Source organism: Salmo salar, chromosome 06, assembly GCF_965601325.2.
Source record: "Salmo salar chromosome 06, fSalSal1, whole genome shotgun sequence".
Taxonomy (NCBI): domain Eukaryota; kingdom Metazoa; phylum Chordata; class Actinopteri; order Salmoniformes; family Salmonidae; genus Salmo; species Salmo salar.
The window spans coordinates 47522391-47541271 of NC_138296.1; the positions used below are offsets into that span (position 1 = coordinate 47522391).

The following is an 18881-nucleotide window of genomic DNA, read 5'->3' on the forward strand; positions in this document are numbered from 1 at the left end:
GACCATTCATCCACTGGGTGAATGAATGGATGCTTATTGTGCCCATTCACTGTGAATGGAAAACCCTGTAGACTACTCTGCCGATTCTACAGAAGGGTTATGATTGTCATTATGACTAAGTGCTAACTGCTAATGCGCTGCTGGTTTAATTAGCTGGCTGAGTGAGGAAATGATATTAGAACCAACTCTCTAGGCTATGTTCTACACTATACCAAAGAGCACGAATCTGCTTCATCAGGCCTTTATAGGGAAGGTTGTAGATCTATAGATTTTAGATCAAGTTTCTTAACACTGTCACAAAGTGTCACAACTTCAAAATATAGACTTTCGGATATATCCATGATTCCACGCGTTTTCATGCAATGGCTTTATTGTGAGTGGGATTTGTCCAGACCTTGATGGACGATGGGGTGGACACTGACCAGCTTTGAGAGGTGGGATACGTGGAGGTTGGTGGGTGGTTGAGGGGGAGGGTAGGGGTCCAGGGTTCTCTCTTCCCCACTGACCATCTGCTGGTGGCGTGGCTTTAGACGTGTAAAATGGAAGAAAGGTGGTGCCACAGCTGCCTCTGACAAAGACAGTCATTAAGTTATAATATTCACAAAATACACAGTACATAACTGTCCAAAGACAAGCACTGAACTACCACAAAACAACTGGAGCAGTTTGTTACTACATTTATTCAGCAGAGGGAAGGGAGGGGATCTTCTAGCAGACAATGGCAGGCACACGTGTTACTGTGAAGCATTGGGGGGGGTAGTGGAAGGTCACCGTAGCTCCAACCAAAGCCCCCCCCCCCCCACACACACACACACACAAACTGCACACCTCCTCAGCATTCCTTCCAACAATAACACGGTAATAATGACCACCATCAGAGCAATCGATAGGTGCAGATTCTGGAGACGGATGAGTCTTTTGAAATTCCCCCACCTCCTGACCACACCATTGTCTCCCAGTGTCAGTAGCATCACACTGGGCCCTGCATGGCGAGAGAGAGGAGAGGAGCGACCCTATAGCTGCTAGCTGTTTTAATAGGATTAAAGGGACGTAGTAGTAGGCGCGGCCTGTCGCCAGAGCACATTATTACACATTCAGCCTTTTCTGTGCTGCCTGCACGGGCGGACGGACGGAGAAAGATGGATGGCCCAGCTCACGTGGCAATTAATAATGTTTTTACAAGAGCGATGGAGCCGTGCAGTTACGGCCACAGAGGCACTCGACGGATCTGCAGGGGTATTGAAATGTGCAGGTGAATTGATAGGTCCATCAGATTTCCTATAGAAATCATTTGGATTAATTGAATGCGTGAAAGGGTGGGGGGGAGGTGGAGGAGGGGACCACCTGATTTATAGGCCCTGTTCAGGGCGAGGAAGGAAAATGGCCACCCAACAGCTAGATATCTGACAGGATCAGTCAGAGGAGAGTACTGATGGGGGAAGGAAGTAGACTGTAGTGGCTATGTCATGTAGGCTGATAAAGAAGCCATCCCCATAGTTCAGACAATGGGTGTGCTGTAAACCCAACCAAGCAGTCAGTCACTCAAAGAGCATTTGTGTGGCTGAAACAGCACTGACGCAAAGCAGTCCATCCATAGCAGGCCCACCCATTGAGCAGCCACTACCCACCATCCAATGGTTCCAACTGGGGCCATGGCCAACTCACAGAAGAAACAGCTGGTGTAGGCTACACTCACACCACCTGCACCCGTGGGGTGTTAATGTGTTACTATGATACTGAACATTTATTTAATACATTTTATTTGACCTTAATTTAACTAGGCAAGTCAGTTAAGAACAAATTATTATTTACAATGAAGGCCTACCATGAAAAAGTCCACTCTCTGCTAGCTGTTGTGTCCAAACTTATCTCTCCAAACATTCTGGGTGAACCAAGATTATGTTTAAACTACCAAACTATCGTGCTCTATGGGGATATAGCAGGAGAGCGCCCATCTGCCCCCATTCTCTGATCAAATGTCACAACTCACATCCATATACAGTAAGTAGGCTTACTAGGTCTTAGGAAGGAAAAGGTGAGACTGATCCAGGGAGCATAATGTGCACGGTGGACTGAATGATAGTACTTATCTTGATTTTTAGGTTAATCGTGGTCTTCAGTCTGGTTAACCAGGGCTGGGGTCAATTCAAATTGAAGGCAGTTAATTCAGGAAGTAAACTTGAAAAACAATAAAAATGAAAATAAAAAAAAACGGCATCTATTTTCAATGACTTCTCAATAAACTGAGAAGTTGAAGCTATTAATTTCAACTCTTTTTTTCATTTTTTCATTTTAAATTAAAATGACTTCCTGAATTGACTGCATTCAGTTCAAAATTGACCCCAGTCCTCTGGTCAACAGTAAGATAATGAATCAGGTCTGGAACGAAAGTCTGCACACCCAGTAGGGCCTGTAGCTTTCCGTGACCAGTTGAATAAATAGACTCATAGAGAATATAGAAATTGATCTGATGCATTAGCCTACACTTTAGCGACAGATTGTTACACCGGACACTGTAATTTGTCCCCAGTATTCTAGAATGTCCATAGTAACCAATACTACGAGCTTTCTAGTTGGTGGACAGCGCGTGTAACAAAAAGAAGCTATTTGGCGCCTCAATCAAAAGCCCATAAAGCTTAGCCAATCAAAAGACGACGTTCCTTCGGTCTCGAGGGTCATCCCTGCGGACCTGTGAAGAAGAATGATTCGGGCCAGACATGATAAAAGTAAGAAAATATTTCATATTAAACGCTAACGACAGACAGTAAATAATGACTAGCTAGAATGGGCTAAGTTGAAGTTGGTCCACAGTGGCAAAGTTTGATGTAAGCCTTGAAATGAGAAACGTTGTTATGTATGCTAGCTACTGTCTACTGTAGGCTAGCTACAGAGTTGTGCCCTCACGTTTCCCTCCATTTCCCCCATGACAGTTTGTCTGTAACTTAGTTAGTCAGAACTTCAAAGATGAGCTAGCTATGTCATGCATTTTATGGTCGTAGAGTAGCTTACCGGGAGGCTAGGCTGAGTAGGCTATGGTTCTGACAATCTGACAGAATCGTTCTGTCTTTTTGGGACAGAGTAGGCGTACACTTGACACATGTACTATAATTCTGTTTTGCCCCATAGCTGTTCCACCATGAGAGGGGAAGGATGGTAAGAGAACAGTACCTGACCAGTGGTCATATTTGCGCAGTGCTGATAGATTGCTAGCTAGGCTATCAGTTACACACACACATTTTTCCACATCTCAGCTTGTGCTTTTAGTCTGAGAGCTGTTGTTACCTTACCTGGGTTCAAACATACCATCCATCGAACCAGAGGAATAAGGACCAGACAATTCAGGTGGTTATGTTGCTATGGTAGCCAGCCAGGTTGGGTGTGTCCCAGTCTACCCATAGTGTCTCAGCTCCCATCAAAGCACTGAGGTTAACCAAAAGGGTTACTATAAAAGTCTCAGGTAGGTAACTGGCCGCCATGCAGGTGCATGGCGGCCAGTTACCTACCTGAGACTTTTATAGTAACCCTTTTGGTTAACCTCAGTGCTTTGATGAGCCCACACTCATAATCTGAGCTATTTAATGTCTGCCCTACTTACCTCAGGTGTCCCTGTGGTTAGCCATGTGGGTACTCCTCACTGTTTACATTCACAGGGTTATTGGTTAGTAGAATACATCATCTCTACTATTCTACTCCTGGAGGTGAATGTGTTTACTACTGCTATGCTGACATGTTGCCCAGAAGCAGACTCTGTTTCTGGAGCCAGTTGACGCTGACACAGCAGTTAAAACTGGTAGCAGAGATGTGGTTGTTCAGTGTTTATTTTGGTAGTTTGTGGTAATGATTCATTCCCAGAACACCCGCAGTGCTTTTAATTCAAAGCACATGCAAATTCCTACTTTCTCAAATGGGGGCCAACTAATATTTTATATTGGTCTTGAATGTAAATATTTTTTAACGAATGCTGAATTTTTTAATGAATGCCGAATTTTGATTCAAACTTTTGACTGGTACTGTTGAAATGCAGTACCAGTCAAAATTTTGGACACACCTACTCATTCCAGGGTTTTTCTTTATTTTTACTATTTTCTACATTGTAGAATAATAGTGAAGACATCAAAACTATGAAATAACACATATGGAATCATGTAGTAACCAAAAAAGTGTTAACGTCTCTGGGCTAGGCGGGACGAAATCGTCCCACCTACGCAACAAACAGCCAGTGTAATCCCGTGGCGCGATTTTCAAATACCTTAGAAATGCTATTACTTCAATTTCTCAAACATATGACTATTTTACACCATTTTAAAGACAAGACTCTCGTTAGTCTAACCACACTGTCCGATTTCAAAAAGGCTTTACAACGAAAGCAAAACATTAGATTATGTCAGCAGAGTACCCAGCCAGAAATAATCAGACACCCATTTTTCAAGCTAGCATATAATGTCACATAAACCCAAACCACAGCTAAATGTAGCACTAACCTTTGATGATCTTCATCAGATGACAACCCTAGGACATTATGTTATACAATACATGCATGTTTTGTTCAATCAAGTTCATATTTATATCAAAAACCAGCTTTTTACATTAGCATGTGACTAGCATGTGACTAGCATTCCCACCGAACACTGCCGGTGAATTTACTAAATTACTCACGATAAACGTTCACAAAAAGCATAACAATTATTTTAAGAATTATAGATACAGAACTCCTCTATGCACTCGATATGTCCGATTTTTTAAAATAGCTTTTCGGTGAAAGCACATTTTGCAACATTCTCAGTAGATAGCCCGGCATCACAGGGCTAGCTATTTAGACACCCAGCAAGTTTAGCACTCACCAAAGTCAGATTTACTATAAGAAAAATGTTATTACCTTTGCTGTCTTCGTCAGAATGCACTCCCAGGACTTCTACTTCAATAACAAATGTTGGTTTGGTCCCAAATAATCCATTGTTATATCCAAATAGCGGCGTTTTGTTTGTGCGTTCAAGACACTATCCGAAAGGGTAAATAAGGGTGACGAGCATGGCGCAATTCGTGACAAAAAAATTGTAAATATTCCATTACCGTACTTCGAAGCATGTCAACCGCTGTTTAAAATCAATTTTTATGCCATTTTTCTCATAAAAAAGCGATAATATTCCGACCGGGAATCTGCGTTTAGGTAAACAGACGAAAGAAAATAAAGCATGGGGTCGACTCGGGCACGTGCCTAAGCCCATAGTACTCTGATCGGCCACTTGCCAAAAGCGATAATGTGTTTCAGCCAGAGGCTGCCTCGATATCGTTCACCTTTTCCCGGGCTCTGAGAGCCTATGGGAGCCGTAGGAAGTGTCACGTTATAGCAAAGATCCTCAGTCTTCAATAAAAAGAGCCAAGATGAAACACAACTTGTCAGATAGGCCACTTCCTGCATGGAATCTTCTCAGGTTTTGGCCTGCCATATGAGTTCTGTTATACTCACAGACACCATTCAAACAGTTTTAGAAACTTTAGGGTGTTTTCTATCAAAAGCCAATAATTCTATGCATATTCTAGTTACTGGGCAGAAGTAGTAACCAGATTAAATCGGGTATGTTTTTTATCCGGCCGTGTCAATACTGCCCCCTAGCCCTAACAGGTTAAAATGCTGTAAAATAGTCATATGTTTGAAAAATTGAAGTTTTTGTATTTTTGAGGAATTTGTAATTCGCGCCACGCCTATCATTGGATATTGAAGCAGGTGTTCCGCTGGGCGGAACGTCTAGATGTAAGAGGTTAAATAATGTTTTGCTTCCTCTTGCATTCAATAGGATGAAGCCTAGACGAGGAGACGTCTCCATCATCATCATGTGACTCCCCTGGGACCAGCAAGGCACAGGGTGGCCAGCTGGGACAAGAGCCCAACACTCCAAATGTCTCTCCACTAGTGGCACTTATCAGGAAGAAGAGGTACCTCAAGGCTCCATTTTCTTCCTAATTCAGTTGTGATTGTACGCATGTGGTCACGCACGCACACACACATACACACACACACACACACACACACACACACACACACACACACACACACACACACACACACACACACACACACACACACACACACACACACACACACACACACACACACACACACACACACACACACACACACACACACACATACATACATACATACATACATTACTTATGTCATAAATGTGGCAGTGCTGGCAGCCCATTTGGATCCCAAGGAGCAACCTGAGCCTCGTCTGAGGGGATGCTGGGAGTAATGTATTAGGGGGTTGGCAGGGAGGGATGTGGCACAGGGGGGTGGGTCCTGGAGGCAGCGTCGGGCGGGTTATGAGCAGCTGCCTGTCTGTAAAGACAGTGGGCGACGCTGCAGCAGCCAGGAGCACAGCGCTCCGGTTACAGTACCTGTCCATAAAACCAGGCCCCTCGTCCCCCTTTTTCCCCTCCAGAGGCCCCCCAAGGTCCCTCGGCACGACCTACATATCGCACAGGCGACGAAAGCTGTGTCTATGGGGCCACAATCCCACAAACAAGGGGTTCTTTTTGATGTCTGCTGCCCGACATTGAGGGTCAGAGATCCAAATAGGATTGGGTGCTGCCGGGTGGTACGGGTGGGTGAGTAGGGGTGTCAGGTGGTGGTGGTGGGGTGGTGACAAATAGAGAGATCCCAGAGTGAGCTGGGATCCTAAAAGCAACGACCAGGAATCAATGACCATCCCATGTATTGGTTTATGTTATTACTGCATACCAAATACTGTTATAAACGTTTAGTATTTCTATATACATTGATGATAATAATAATGATAGAAACAGTACTGATGATAATGACAAAAATTGTGTTGGTAGTTAAAATAATGTAATGTATAAGCAGGCAATGTGTTTTTTACACAGACCCTGGTTGTCAACATTGTACCCACCATGGCACACCACCCAGTTGATCTCCTTGTTAAAATATCTTGCATACCGTATGACATTCAGGAGCCGATAAAGGACCGAGAGAGCAGAGTTAAGTCCGGATTCCTTGTGTAGTCCCCGTGAAGGACAGTTTATGGCGGATTTCTTTACTGCACAGTTTGGCACACCCCTTTTTTTTTACTGGGAGAGGAGAAGGCTTAACAGTTCAGAAACTAGTAATAAGCGCCATGTGAACTATACAGGTCCTTAAAATGAGCTCTCAGATGCTGTTTACAAGACCGGTACCTTTTAAGAGTCTGTCTTTTCCAACGGCGGAAAGTCAAATTGCCCTCCTCTTAATTATTGTCAGGGTGCATGATTTTTATGAGGACCAGTCACAATGCGATACACCTGACAATTTAATTTTGACTCTTATTAAAAGAGAGCAGTTGATTCTGTCCATTTATTTATTTATTTATTTTTGTTGTCATTTATGTATTTGTTTGTTTATTTGTTTATTTATGTTTTTGTTTATGTAGATACAAATACGAGGTTGACATTTGGGCACGCTGAAAACATGATTGTGGCTTTGCGGTTTAGCAGCCTCTAGCACTTCTTACTATGAGGTGTGAGCTTTGGCAGTGTGGGTGAGCATGGTGCTCCGTAGACCAGTAGCCAGTAGGTGGTGGTAGTAGCACTAGTATGAATCAGACTCCTGTATTGGCCAATGATGTGTATGTCTAGGATCTTGGCTCAGTAACCAGGGGAAGGGAGAGGGGGAGAAACGGATGGAGGGGCATTTGGTGCACTGTGCTTCCAGTTAGTAGGCACTGGGGAACTCAGGCCTTTACAGAAATGACATGCTGCTGACACTGAGAGCTTCCCGGGAGCAGCTCAGTATAGCTGGATCTTATTGTAAAAGCTTGGGTAGCAATGTGTTTGACTTGAAGCACAATATACAATCAATGTAGAAAGCCTCCCAATGAAACCATATGTTGATGGAACCATACCTTGTTATTACAAGGATTTATAGTCAGTGCATTACATCCCACTCAAATCTGGATGTTGGGAGAAAACATTTCAATGTTGTGAATGGAAATGCAGTTAAACTTGGTGCTAGCCAGGCGCTGTTTAGTCAGGGATGGTCAGTGTTTAGTCAGGGATGGTCAGTGTTTAGTCAGGGATGGTCTGTGTTTAGTCAGAATGCACCTATCTGTGCCTCTGTCTGTCTGTTTCTTCTCTTTCAGATGACTGTGGATCAACCTGACCAACTGCAAGTTCGAGAGCGGTGAGTACCTCCCTCCCGTCCTCCTAACTATCAAACCTGATGATTAGCAAAGAGATGTACACACTGAATGACTGAATACAGTAATGACTAATGATAATGGATCGTACTTAATCCCTATAGAGCTGATCAATCAATGCCATTGTCTCCATGATGTAGTGCCATTGATCAAGCGTCATTAAAATATCATCAATTGAGCTCATTAACCTAGACCTATTGTGCTCTCAACACTCGTGGCCTTGAGCATCCGGTTTTTAGTAAGAAGCAAAAGTGATTGACAAGCTGTTTTTTTTTCATATTCTGTATTGCGATATTTATCAAATGCTGATCTAGTATAATATTGTTATCCTGATCGGCAGTAGAATTAAGTGTCAAATTTGTTTAGTACTGTCACAGAGAAATGTTGGTACACCAGTGTGATGACAGATATATCCCTCTGACTATTTGACCCATCGTTCAGTTTCAATGATTCACACAGTTAGAAATTGGAAAGACCCAATGGTTCTGTCTTGTCACATTGAAAGTAAAGGAATTATCCCGACACATCAAGTATTTACAGACTCTTCCAAGACGGTCTCGGCATAGCCAACTATTCATATTGGCCTAACTTATACTACCGTTGAAAAGTTTGGCGTCACTTAGAAATGTCCTTGTTTTTGAAAGAAAAACACATTTTTTTTTGTCCATTTAAAATAACATAAAATTGATTAGAAATACAGTGTAGACATTGTTAATGTTGTAAATTACTATTGTAGCTGGAAACAGATGAAGGCCAGCATCCCGGAGTCGCCTCTTCACTGTTGACATTGAGACGGGTGTTTTGAAGGTACTATTTAATGAAGCTGCCAGTTGAGGACTTGTGAAGCGTCTGTTTCTCAGACTAGACATTCTAATGTACTTATCCTCTAGCTCAGTTGTGCACTGGGGCCTCCCACTCCTCTTTCTATTCTGGTTAGAGACAGTTTGCTGCACTGTTCTGTGAAGGGAGTAGTACACAGCATTGTACGAGATCTTCAGTTTCTTGGCAATTTCTCGCATGGGATATCATTTCTCAGAACAAGAATAGACCGACGAGTTTCAGAAGGAAGTTCATTGTTTCTGGCTATTTTGAGCCTGTAATCGAACCAACAAATGCTGATGCTCCAGATACTCAACTAGTCTAAAGAAGGCCAGTTTTATTTCTTCTTTAATTAGCACAACAGTTTTCAGCTGTGCTAACATAATTGCAAAAGTGTTTTCTAATGATCAATTAGCCTTTTAAAATGATAAACTTGGATTAGCTAACACAACGTGCCATTGGAACACAGTATTTCTGATCAATTTGATGTTATTTTAATGGACAAAAAGTGTGCTTTTCTTTCAAAAACAAGGACATTTCTAAGTGACCCCAAACTTTTGAACGGTAGTGTAAATGTCCAAAGCAATATCTTTGAGTTGAAGAGAAGCTCAGCCTCCAAAATGAGGTCATGGTGTGTTTAGTAAGGACTGTATGACTTTCTGAGGGAGGGAGAGAGAGAGAGAGAAGGGAAAGGACTATCTGGGCTGGGGAAGAGACGTTAAGAGACCGGCTTTAGGATCATGGGCAAACTGCACGTATATACAAGCCCATAAAATTGTGGCATGCTTTGTTGGCAGAGCCAGACGGCGTTCAGACTGCTCTACATTCGGGGCATGTGATGAGAAGGCAGCTGTGCTGTGCCTCCTTTCCCTTCGCATAGGGATTTCCCACACTCTGTGTCTCTGGGTTCAAACAACATACTATAAGTGTGTAAAATGCACGCACATGCAAACACACCCACACAGAGAGGGAGAACATGAGCAACCATGTACACAACCACAGAACTAAGCAGTAAGCATTGCGACCATATCCGATCTGCAACCACAGAACTAAATACAATTGTATAGTCAAGTACGCAGCCACAGATCTACACAATCACAAAACCCACACAACTACACAAGTCCTACCCATTACCACAACCTTTTGATTATGTTATCCACAAACCCAGTACTACACTACGGCACACAATTCAACACAACACCAAAGTAACACTTGTGATACTCAACCAAGAACACACATACATTTACTGTGTCCATACATACACATCATGAACCAAACCACACATTTCCTTCACTTCCTACCAATGGCAAATAAAGATCCTTAGATCCGTTCTCTAGTTGAGTGTCAGATGTAGATTATTATTTCCAGAAATGATTAAATGCATGTTCAGTATCTTCATGCCAAAATATTCTGAACGCCAAGAAAATATGATGTTGCTAATTTGGTATTGTCTACATATGGACAGTCTGTCAATGGTATCAAGACCAGTAAGTTGATACAGTACCATAGTATGAACACATACTGATAATATGATGTAAAGTGCCTTCAGAAAGTATTCACACCCCTTGACTTTTTCCACATTTTGTTGTGTTACAAAGTGGGATACATTTTTTTTTTACAATAAAAAAATAAAACACTAATATACACTGCATGATATAAAGTATGTGGACACCTGCTTGTCGAACATCTCATTCCAAAATCATGGCCATTAATATGGAGTTTGTCCCCCCTTTGCTGCTATGACAGCCTCCACTCTTCTGGGAAGGCTTTCCACTAGATGTTGGAACATTGCTACAGGGACTTGCTTCTATTCAGCCACAAAAGCATTAGTGAGATTGGGCACTGATGTTGGGCGACTAGGCCTGGCTTGCAGTCAGTGTTCCAATTCATCCCAAAGGTGTTCAATGGAGTTGAGGTCAGGGCTCTGTGCAGGCCAGTCAAGTTCTTCCACACCGATCTCGACAAGCCATTTCTGTATGGACCTTGCTTTGTGTATGGGGACATTGTCATGCTGAAACAGGAAATGGCCTTTCCCAAACTGTTGCCACAAAGTTGGAAGCACAGAATTGTCTAGAATGTAATTGTTTGCTGTAGCATTAAGATATTCCTTCATTGGAACTAAGGGGCCAAGCCCGAACCATAAAAAACAGTCCCAGACTATTATTCCTCCTCCACCAAACTTTACAGTTGGCACTATCCATTCGGGCAGGTAGTGTTCTCCTGGCATCCGCCAAACCCAGATTAGTCCATCGGACTGCCAGATGGTGAAGCGTGATTCATCACTCCAGAGTCCAATGGCGGCGAGCTTTACACCACTCCAGCCGACGCATGGCATAGAGCATGGTGATCTTCGGACATTGTAACAATAATCGACAGCACCATGGTGAACAAAAGGACACATATATATACAAATACCATCAGTGGGAATAGGGGTCAGGTGTGCGTAATGAAAGTTCCAGAGGGATCCGTGACAAGTTATGTCCTCAAACACTACAGTCCACAAAAACACTACAGTTTAACTATAGTAATAGTACAGTATTTAATTTGCATATACTCTGCCCATTCCCCTCCCCCATATCCCAATTTGTGCCACCCATAAGTGAGAAACCTACATGCCAAGTATAGACCATTTATTGTGGTCCCTACTGGTTATAGAAAAGAGCAGAAGCTCTGAACTATCTGTTCAGACCCCAGTCCTACCAACCTACAGGTTATAGAAAAGCCACCATGTTCTATGTTAAATATAATAAAACAAAAACACTATAGTAAAATGTTAGTGTAAACTGTAAAAACAGTAGTACATACTACAGTGTACTACAGTCTGCAAAAACACTACAGTCCTCAAAAAACAACGGTTTTCCCACTATAGTAATAATACAGTATTTAAACTATAGTATTTTTGAATGTGGGCCTGACAGAAGATCAACCACTTCCCTGGCATGATGGAGCTGTGCAAGAAGAACATACTGGCTCGCAACATTTACCGCATGCTGAAGAGGTTCCCCAAGGTGTACAACATCTTCCCCCGCACCTGGTGACGCTCCCATTAGTCAATTGGCACTAGCCTGGTTAAATCAAACTGAATGCTGCGCTCACCATCAGGGCATAAAATTTACTTTTTGGTCCCCTAGCCACTGTGGCAGGTAGATGAAAAAATCTAGCCACTCAGATTTTTTCCTCCAGACAAAATATATTTTCCCCAGCTAAAATGACACCAAAAAACACCAAAAAACATATGAGCATGCTCTGTAATGTTTCTAAAACACTCAAATGTATTACTAGTAAGAAGTAACTAATGTGGTATATTGAATAATATATATATATTTTTTAACCAAAATATCACAGATGGGGGGGGAAAAAAGTTAACCGGCCACTTTAAGACCGGGAAGTCACCGTGGTAGCGAGACTCAAGTCATGTTTGTGCCTGTGTGATTAAGGCTGCGTTTCAAACTCATAAAAGACACACCCTCCTCCATTTACCCTAGCTTTATGCGCTTGGGGGAATCCCCACGGCCATCTTTGTCGTCAGTCCAAACAATTAGCCAAACAAGGGAAGTTCGCTACGTAAGCCCCTCAACCCTCGTTTTTGATCGAGTCAATTATGTTCACTTCGGAGCCTGAAACGCCCCATAATTCAATTCGCGATGATTGTACATCCGCTAAGAAAAGTCAGCCAAAACTTAAAACCTCAATGTCAATATGGAGAAGTTAACATACAAGTGTAAGTAAAAACTAAGGTAAATAACTTAGAAATGTTGCTACTAATGCACATGACAGCACAAACACGTCTTGTAAAAGTAATGATGTTTTTGTTTGGTTAGCTTTTGGAAATGGTATAAATAAAACATTTTCCTTCAGAAGTTCCAGCTTGGCAGGCTAACGTTAATTAATTTGCTAGCTATCATACAGTAGGCGTATATTAATAATTATATAGTTAATATAAGTAGACATGCAATCCATAATTGACTGTAGCGCATATAAAGCACCCACAAGCTACCAGTGGCTGAAAACACAATCGTTGCGGGATGAACGAGTGACGAATTTCCGGGCAAGGGCGGTCCATTTAAAATGAATTCCTTCCTCCCTCACCCCTCACCCTTTGCCCTGCAAGTGTAAACTGCGGCTCAGTTGGTAGAGCATGGTGTTTGCAATGCCAGCATGGTGTGTGCAACGCCAGGGCTGTGGGTTCGATTCCCACGGGGGGCCAGTACAAAAAAAAAAATGTATGAAATGTACGCATTCACTACTAAAAGTCTCTCTGGATAAGAGTGTCTGCTAAATGACTAAAATGTAAATGTAATGATACGTCATCAGAAGTGTCCACTTAATTTGAGGGCTGAGGGGAGAGGGGGTGTCTTTTAAGTGTTTGGAATGCAGCCTAAATCTGATTAGTGAAAGTGGTCTTCTCTTCCCTAGCAGTTGAAACTCAAACATAGAAAAACAACCTAGCTTGTGAACAAAACAATGTAAATTAGCCAAGAAACACAAGGACAAAGTCTCGCTGTTGCAGCGCGAGTAGGCTTTATAGAATTTCTTTGACTTTGTGAGATTAATTTACCAGCTATGAAACAAAACGGTGCAAATGCTTTCAAAACAGCTGCTGCAGCATTTATTTGACTATAAATGTGATCATACTTGACTATTTTTATTCAGAAATCAAATGCTTGCGCTGTGGAGCCTTGACCAACCGCCAGCGTGGCTGGTGAAATAGACATCTTACCCGACAATGCCAAAATCTACCCATATTTGGCAGGTGTTAATTGTATGCCCTGCTCACCATTCAATCTGGTTTAACCACGCTAGATTGATACACCTTTTACATTAGATAATACACCCTTATCCTTTGATTGCATGATGTCTGAGAATGAAAATCCCAAACTCTTTCTTAGAGGACAGAGGGGAGATGGACATTATTGGCCCTGTACCCTGCGGTGTACTTTGGAATTTGATAATGCTTTCTATTTGTTATCTAAATCAAGGTTTCCCAACCATTTAGGGATATCGGGTCTAGACTTTATTTTCCTTATTATTATTGTTATTATTATTATTATTTGTATGATTATTATTATTATTACCATTATTATGTTTTAACATTAACTAGCCTACCAAAATATGTAATGAGTCTTGTTAAACTACTTAAAATTGCAGGAAATGAGCTTAAAAAACAAACATTTTCCTAGGTCCTTCAAATTAAATAAATTCAAACTGGTGTTTTATTTAATATACGCTATCTAAATATACCACATTTTTATGACATTTTTTTTATGTGAAAAGGGGGCCCTGGGGAAAAATGGCTGGGACCCCTGATTTAAATAATTTCTGAAAGTACAATAGGAGCAGGATTAACTTTTTTTATTTTATTGTACTGCATTTACAAGAAGATGTGAAGAAGAAGATGCAGCTGTGTTGGAAATGGATCTAAACATCTGTGCTTCTTTTTTGGCAACTGAAGCCTTGTCTTTTATAATACTGCCTCTTGTATTTAAACGTCTTTGTTGTGTTCCTCCCACTACCGCTCCACAGTTACAGTGACTTCCAGGCCTACACCAGGGCCAAAAAGCACAAGACGTACAGTACCAGTCAAAAGTTTGGACACACCTACTCATTCAAGGGTTTTTCAATATTTTTACTATTTTCTACATTGTAGAATAATAGTGAAGACATCAATACTATGAAATCACACTTATGGAACACTTATTTCATACTTGTGATGTCTTCACTATTGTTCTACAATGTAGAAAATAGTAATAATAAAGCAAAACCCTTGAATGAGTAGGTGTGTCCAAAAGTTTGACTGGTACTGTACATCTGCAAGGCGGACACGGGCAGCCAGGGCCGTGACATCTACCTCACCAAGTCCACCAAAGACTTCCCACACGGAGAGCACATGATCTGCCGGATCTACATCTTCAGGGCATGACTGTAGTCTCATGTACTGCAACAAATAATAACATAGTGCATAGATCTGTGGTTTTCAACCTGTGGTCCTTAGGGCTACTGCAGGTGGTCGTGGTTTTTAAAATAGTATTTCTTCCTAAAATAACAACATTTGGGAATATTAATGGTATAATAAGCCATTTTAAATAGCGTTTAACAATGCAGATTGTTTATCATTATAATAATAATAATAATAGGCCTTTAAACTTTTACATTCACTGATAAAATGTACTCTAAATTGTATTTATTTAAAATTCTGCATCTGCGCGAATGGTGGTCCACAAACTTTTGACTGTGGTCCCCGGAACGGAAAACTTTGGGAACCAATAGATGTATGTGGCTCCTGTTCCTATTCTATTCAATGTTATTGAATATATTCCATAATATCCAGTAACTGGAGTTGCCAGGGAAGGCGAAACAGGCATTTTCTCAACCTGTCTTGTCATATCTCCAGATATTCTACTTTGTCTCAGCCTCTTGTTCCTCTCTGCCACCACAAGCAGCCATTGGTCATTGACGGCTTCACGTTTGACCTGCGCAGCTACGTGCTGGTGATTTCTGCGACCCCCTTCCGTATCTTCCTGTATAAGGAGCAGCTGGCCCGCTTCTGCACCCGCCACTTCAACTACTCCACCCGCAACAACGTGGTGCGGCACGGCACAACCACAGGAGAGGGCAACGTGTTTTACATTGTGTGCTTCTCATGTTTATTTCAATGTCATTGGTCTTTTATGTTCGTACTGTGTAGTTTTGTTAGGGATCGTATTTAAAGTTTCAAGTTTTTTATGCCACGTGCACAAGTACAGTGAAATGCCTTTCTGGCAAGCTCTAAACCCAACAATGCAGTATTCAATATTAATATAGTGCTACAAATAACATAAGGTCAAACAAACACACAAGATATTAAAATAAGAGCACGAGAAGTAATTAAGCTATATACAGGGTCAGTTCCAATACCAGATTTACAATGTGCAGGGATACTGGAGTGATAGAGGTAGATATGTATAGGGGTAAGATGACTAGGCCTCAGGATACAATATATGATAAACAGTGTAGCAGCATATGATGATTGTACTGTATGTGAGTGTGTGTAAATGTGCCAGTCTAAATGTGTGTGCATGTTATGTGTGTGTGAGCAAATTAAGTGTGTGTGAGTGTGCATAGAGACAGTGCAAAAATAAAATGAATGTATAGTACAATGTAGGATAGAAGTGGTAACATTTGTTTTCATCAGGAAATTGATATGTTGTACATCATCAGTATGTTCTAAACGTGTTCAAGGGGACAGAGACAGACAGGAACACACTCAAACACAGACACGCAGGCAGACGGACTTAGATAAGATAGACGTCTGTCTTTGAACTCAGTGGGTGTGTTCAATCTTGCTCCTCTCAAACCGTATTTGTTTACCAGTGATATGGCCCCATTGATGACTCAAGCTACTGTTTTACAAGCTCTTGTCATAAAAGACTTAGCATGGGCCGACATCGAGGATGTGGTGATCAAGGCTCTGGTCTCAGCCCACTCAGTGCTCCACCACAGCTACCACACCTGCTTCTCGCACAACACCACCACCAGTTCTCTGCCCCCGAGCCTGCCTGCCATCCTGCACCTGCCTGACTCTGACCTGATCACGTACCACGTACCTCTGCCTGCCCTCTGCCTGCCCTGTGTTTCTAATAAATAATCTGAGAACTGTACTATCCGCCTCCCGTGTCTGCATCTGGGTCATATCCTGAGTCTGATAGTACAAACTGGCCATGACTGACCCAGCAGACTCTTACCGGCTCTGCAGCGCCATCTTCTCCCAGGGAGCCACCATTGGAAGACACAACGAGTTACTTAAAGTACTTATGGAAGGATTCCAGACCTTGGCGGTACACCAGGACCGTGCCCTCAACACATTGCTGGAACAATTCCTCGGATTGTCTGTGAGGCAGCCCGCCACTACAGTAATCCCCCAGACTGTCAATTACCCCACTACCACTGGCGTTTTTCCCCAATCTACCCTGGCTTCCCAAGAACCCTGCATACCTCCTCCGGATCGCTACGCTGGAGATCCCGGATTCTGCCGGGCATTTCTCTCCCAGTGTTCTCTCATATTTGAGCTGCAGCCCTCTTCATTTGCATGCTACCCTGGTGTCGGAGCAGGGAATCCCCACACAACCCCTCTCCATTCCCATGGACATCAGAGTGTCGGATGGGCGCTCTATTGGCAGAGTCACCCACACCACGTGTCCCATTAACCTGAGAGTGTTGGGTAATCACAGTGAGTTTATGCAGTTCCTGCCGATCGAATCCCCTCATGCACCTGTGGTTTTGGGGTTTTCCTGGCTCCAGACGCACAATCACCTGATCGACTGGGCTACTGGTTCTATCCTGGGTTGGAGCCCGTTTTGCCATGGGCATTGCCAGAAGTTGGCGCTGCCTGCCCCGGGACGTCTTCCTGTGGGCTTGGGAAAAGCCCCGGACCTCTCCCCCGTTCACGCGGAGTACCAGGACCTCCAGGAGGTTTTTAGCAAGGCCCGTGCAAGTGCGCTTCCTCCGCATTGGCCCTATGACTGCGCCATCGACCTTCTCCCGGGTACTACACCGCCTCGGGCGCAGCTTTATTCCCTGTCAGGTCCGGAGACCAAGACAATGGACCTGCCCTTTGCCTGCCCTGGCGTTTTGATGGGTCCCCCCGCGGGACGGATGAGCTAACATAGGCTAATGCGATTAGCATGAGGTTGTAAGTAACAAGAACATTTCCCAGGACATAGACATATCTGATATTGGCAGAAAGCTTAAATTCTTGTTAATCTAACTGCACTGTCCAATTTACAGTAGCTATTACAGTGAAATAATACTATGCTATTGTTTGAGGAGAGTGCATAGTTATAAACCAATTAGGCACATTTGGGCAGTCTTGACACAAACATTTTAACCGAAATGCAATGGTTCATTGGATCATTCTAAAACTTTGCTCATACACTGCTGCCATCTAGTGACCAAAATCAAAATTGCGCCTGGGCTGGAAAAATATATTATGGCCTTTCTCTTGCATTTCAAAGATGATGGTACAAAATAAAAAAATTAAGAAACGTATGTTTTTTTCTATGTATTATCTTTTACGAGGACCAGCACCTGGGCGGCATCCGCAGGATCTTCCCCCGCCAGGGAGGGGAGGAGTACGACAAGTACCTCAAACACAGCAGCTCCCTCTTCCAGGAGACAGCTGCCACCAAGGCCAGAGAGAGGTGCACCAGGTAGACACACACACATCACCCACACGTTAACAACAAGTGCCCATCCACACCTGCATACAACATCAGTTCCAACCTCAGTGCAATCCATAATGTGTGCATGCAGGTTTACTGGATAAGGGTAAAATCCACAAAGTACCCCTCTGCCCCATCCATCCCAATGTGAGTACTGTCTGCTGCCTGCTGCTGTGTCCTATGGTTACCTCAACTCCCCCCCCCCCCCCCAAAAAAAAAGATGTTTCTGTTACCTGATCAATAACATTGCATTGGCTCCTCAACTCAAAATAAACTGTTTTATGGCGTTGCGTTGTAGCCTCTGGCCGACTCCGCTCACTTCCTCCCAGGGTGACCCAGGCACTGAAGGAGGAAGAGGAGGGGGTGGAAGAACGTCTCGGGGCTGCAGCTGAGGGCCAGCCTGCTCAGAGACCTGGGCAGACCAGGTGTACGTCACAATGCCACCTGTTGTCAAGACTGACTTACGGCAATATATAAGCAACATGGCAGCCAAGGTGAGCATTTTTCCAAATGTACACTTATCCGAAGTTCACTTATCAGGAGTCAACTCTGTACGGTACTATGCATATATGCTGTGCACAGACAGGCACATATAAATACCTGAGAAGCTATTTGAAAGATGTCAGATTATACAGGTTCAAAGGTTAGTACTTATTATTCTTTAGACTGC

General features: G+C 42.9%; 1 long non-coding RNA gene across 1 annotated transcript; it reads left to right on the forward strand.

The window, feature by feature from the left end:
* The first annotated feature begins 2655 nt into the window (after positions 1-2655).
* On the forward strand, positions 2656-14111 carry LOC106607490 (uncharacterized). Its single transcript, XR_001329210.3, has 3 exons — positions 2656-2726; positions 5796-5934; positions 8139-14111. It is a non-coding gene; the product is annotated as an uncharacterized LOC106607490 (long non-coding RNA).
* The last annotated feature ends 4770 nt before the right edge of the window (positions 14112-18881 follow it).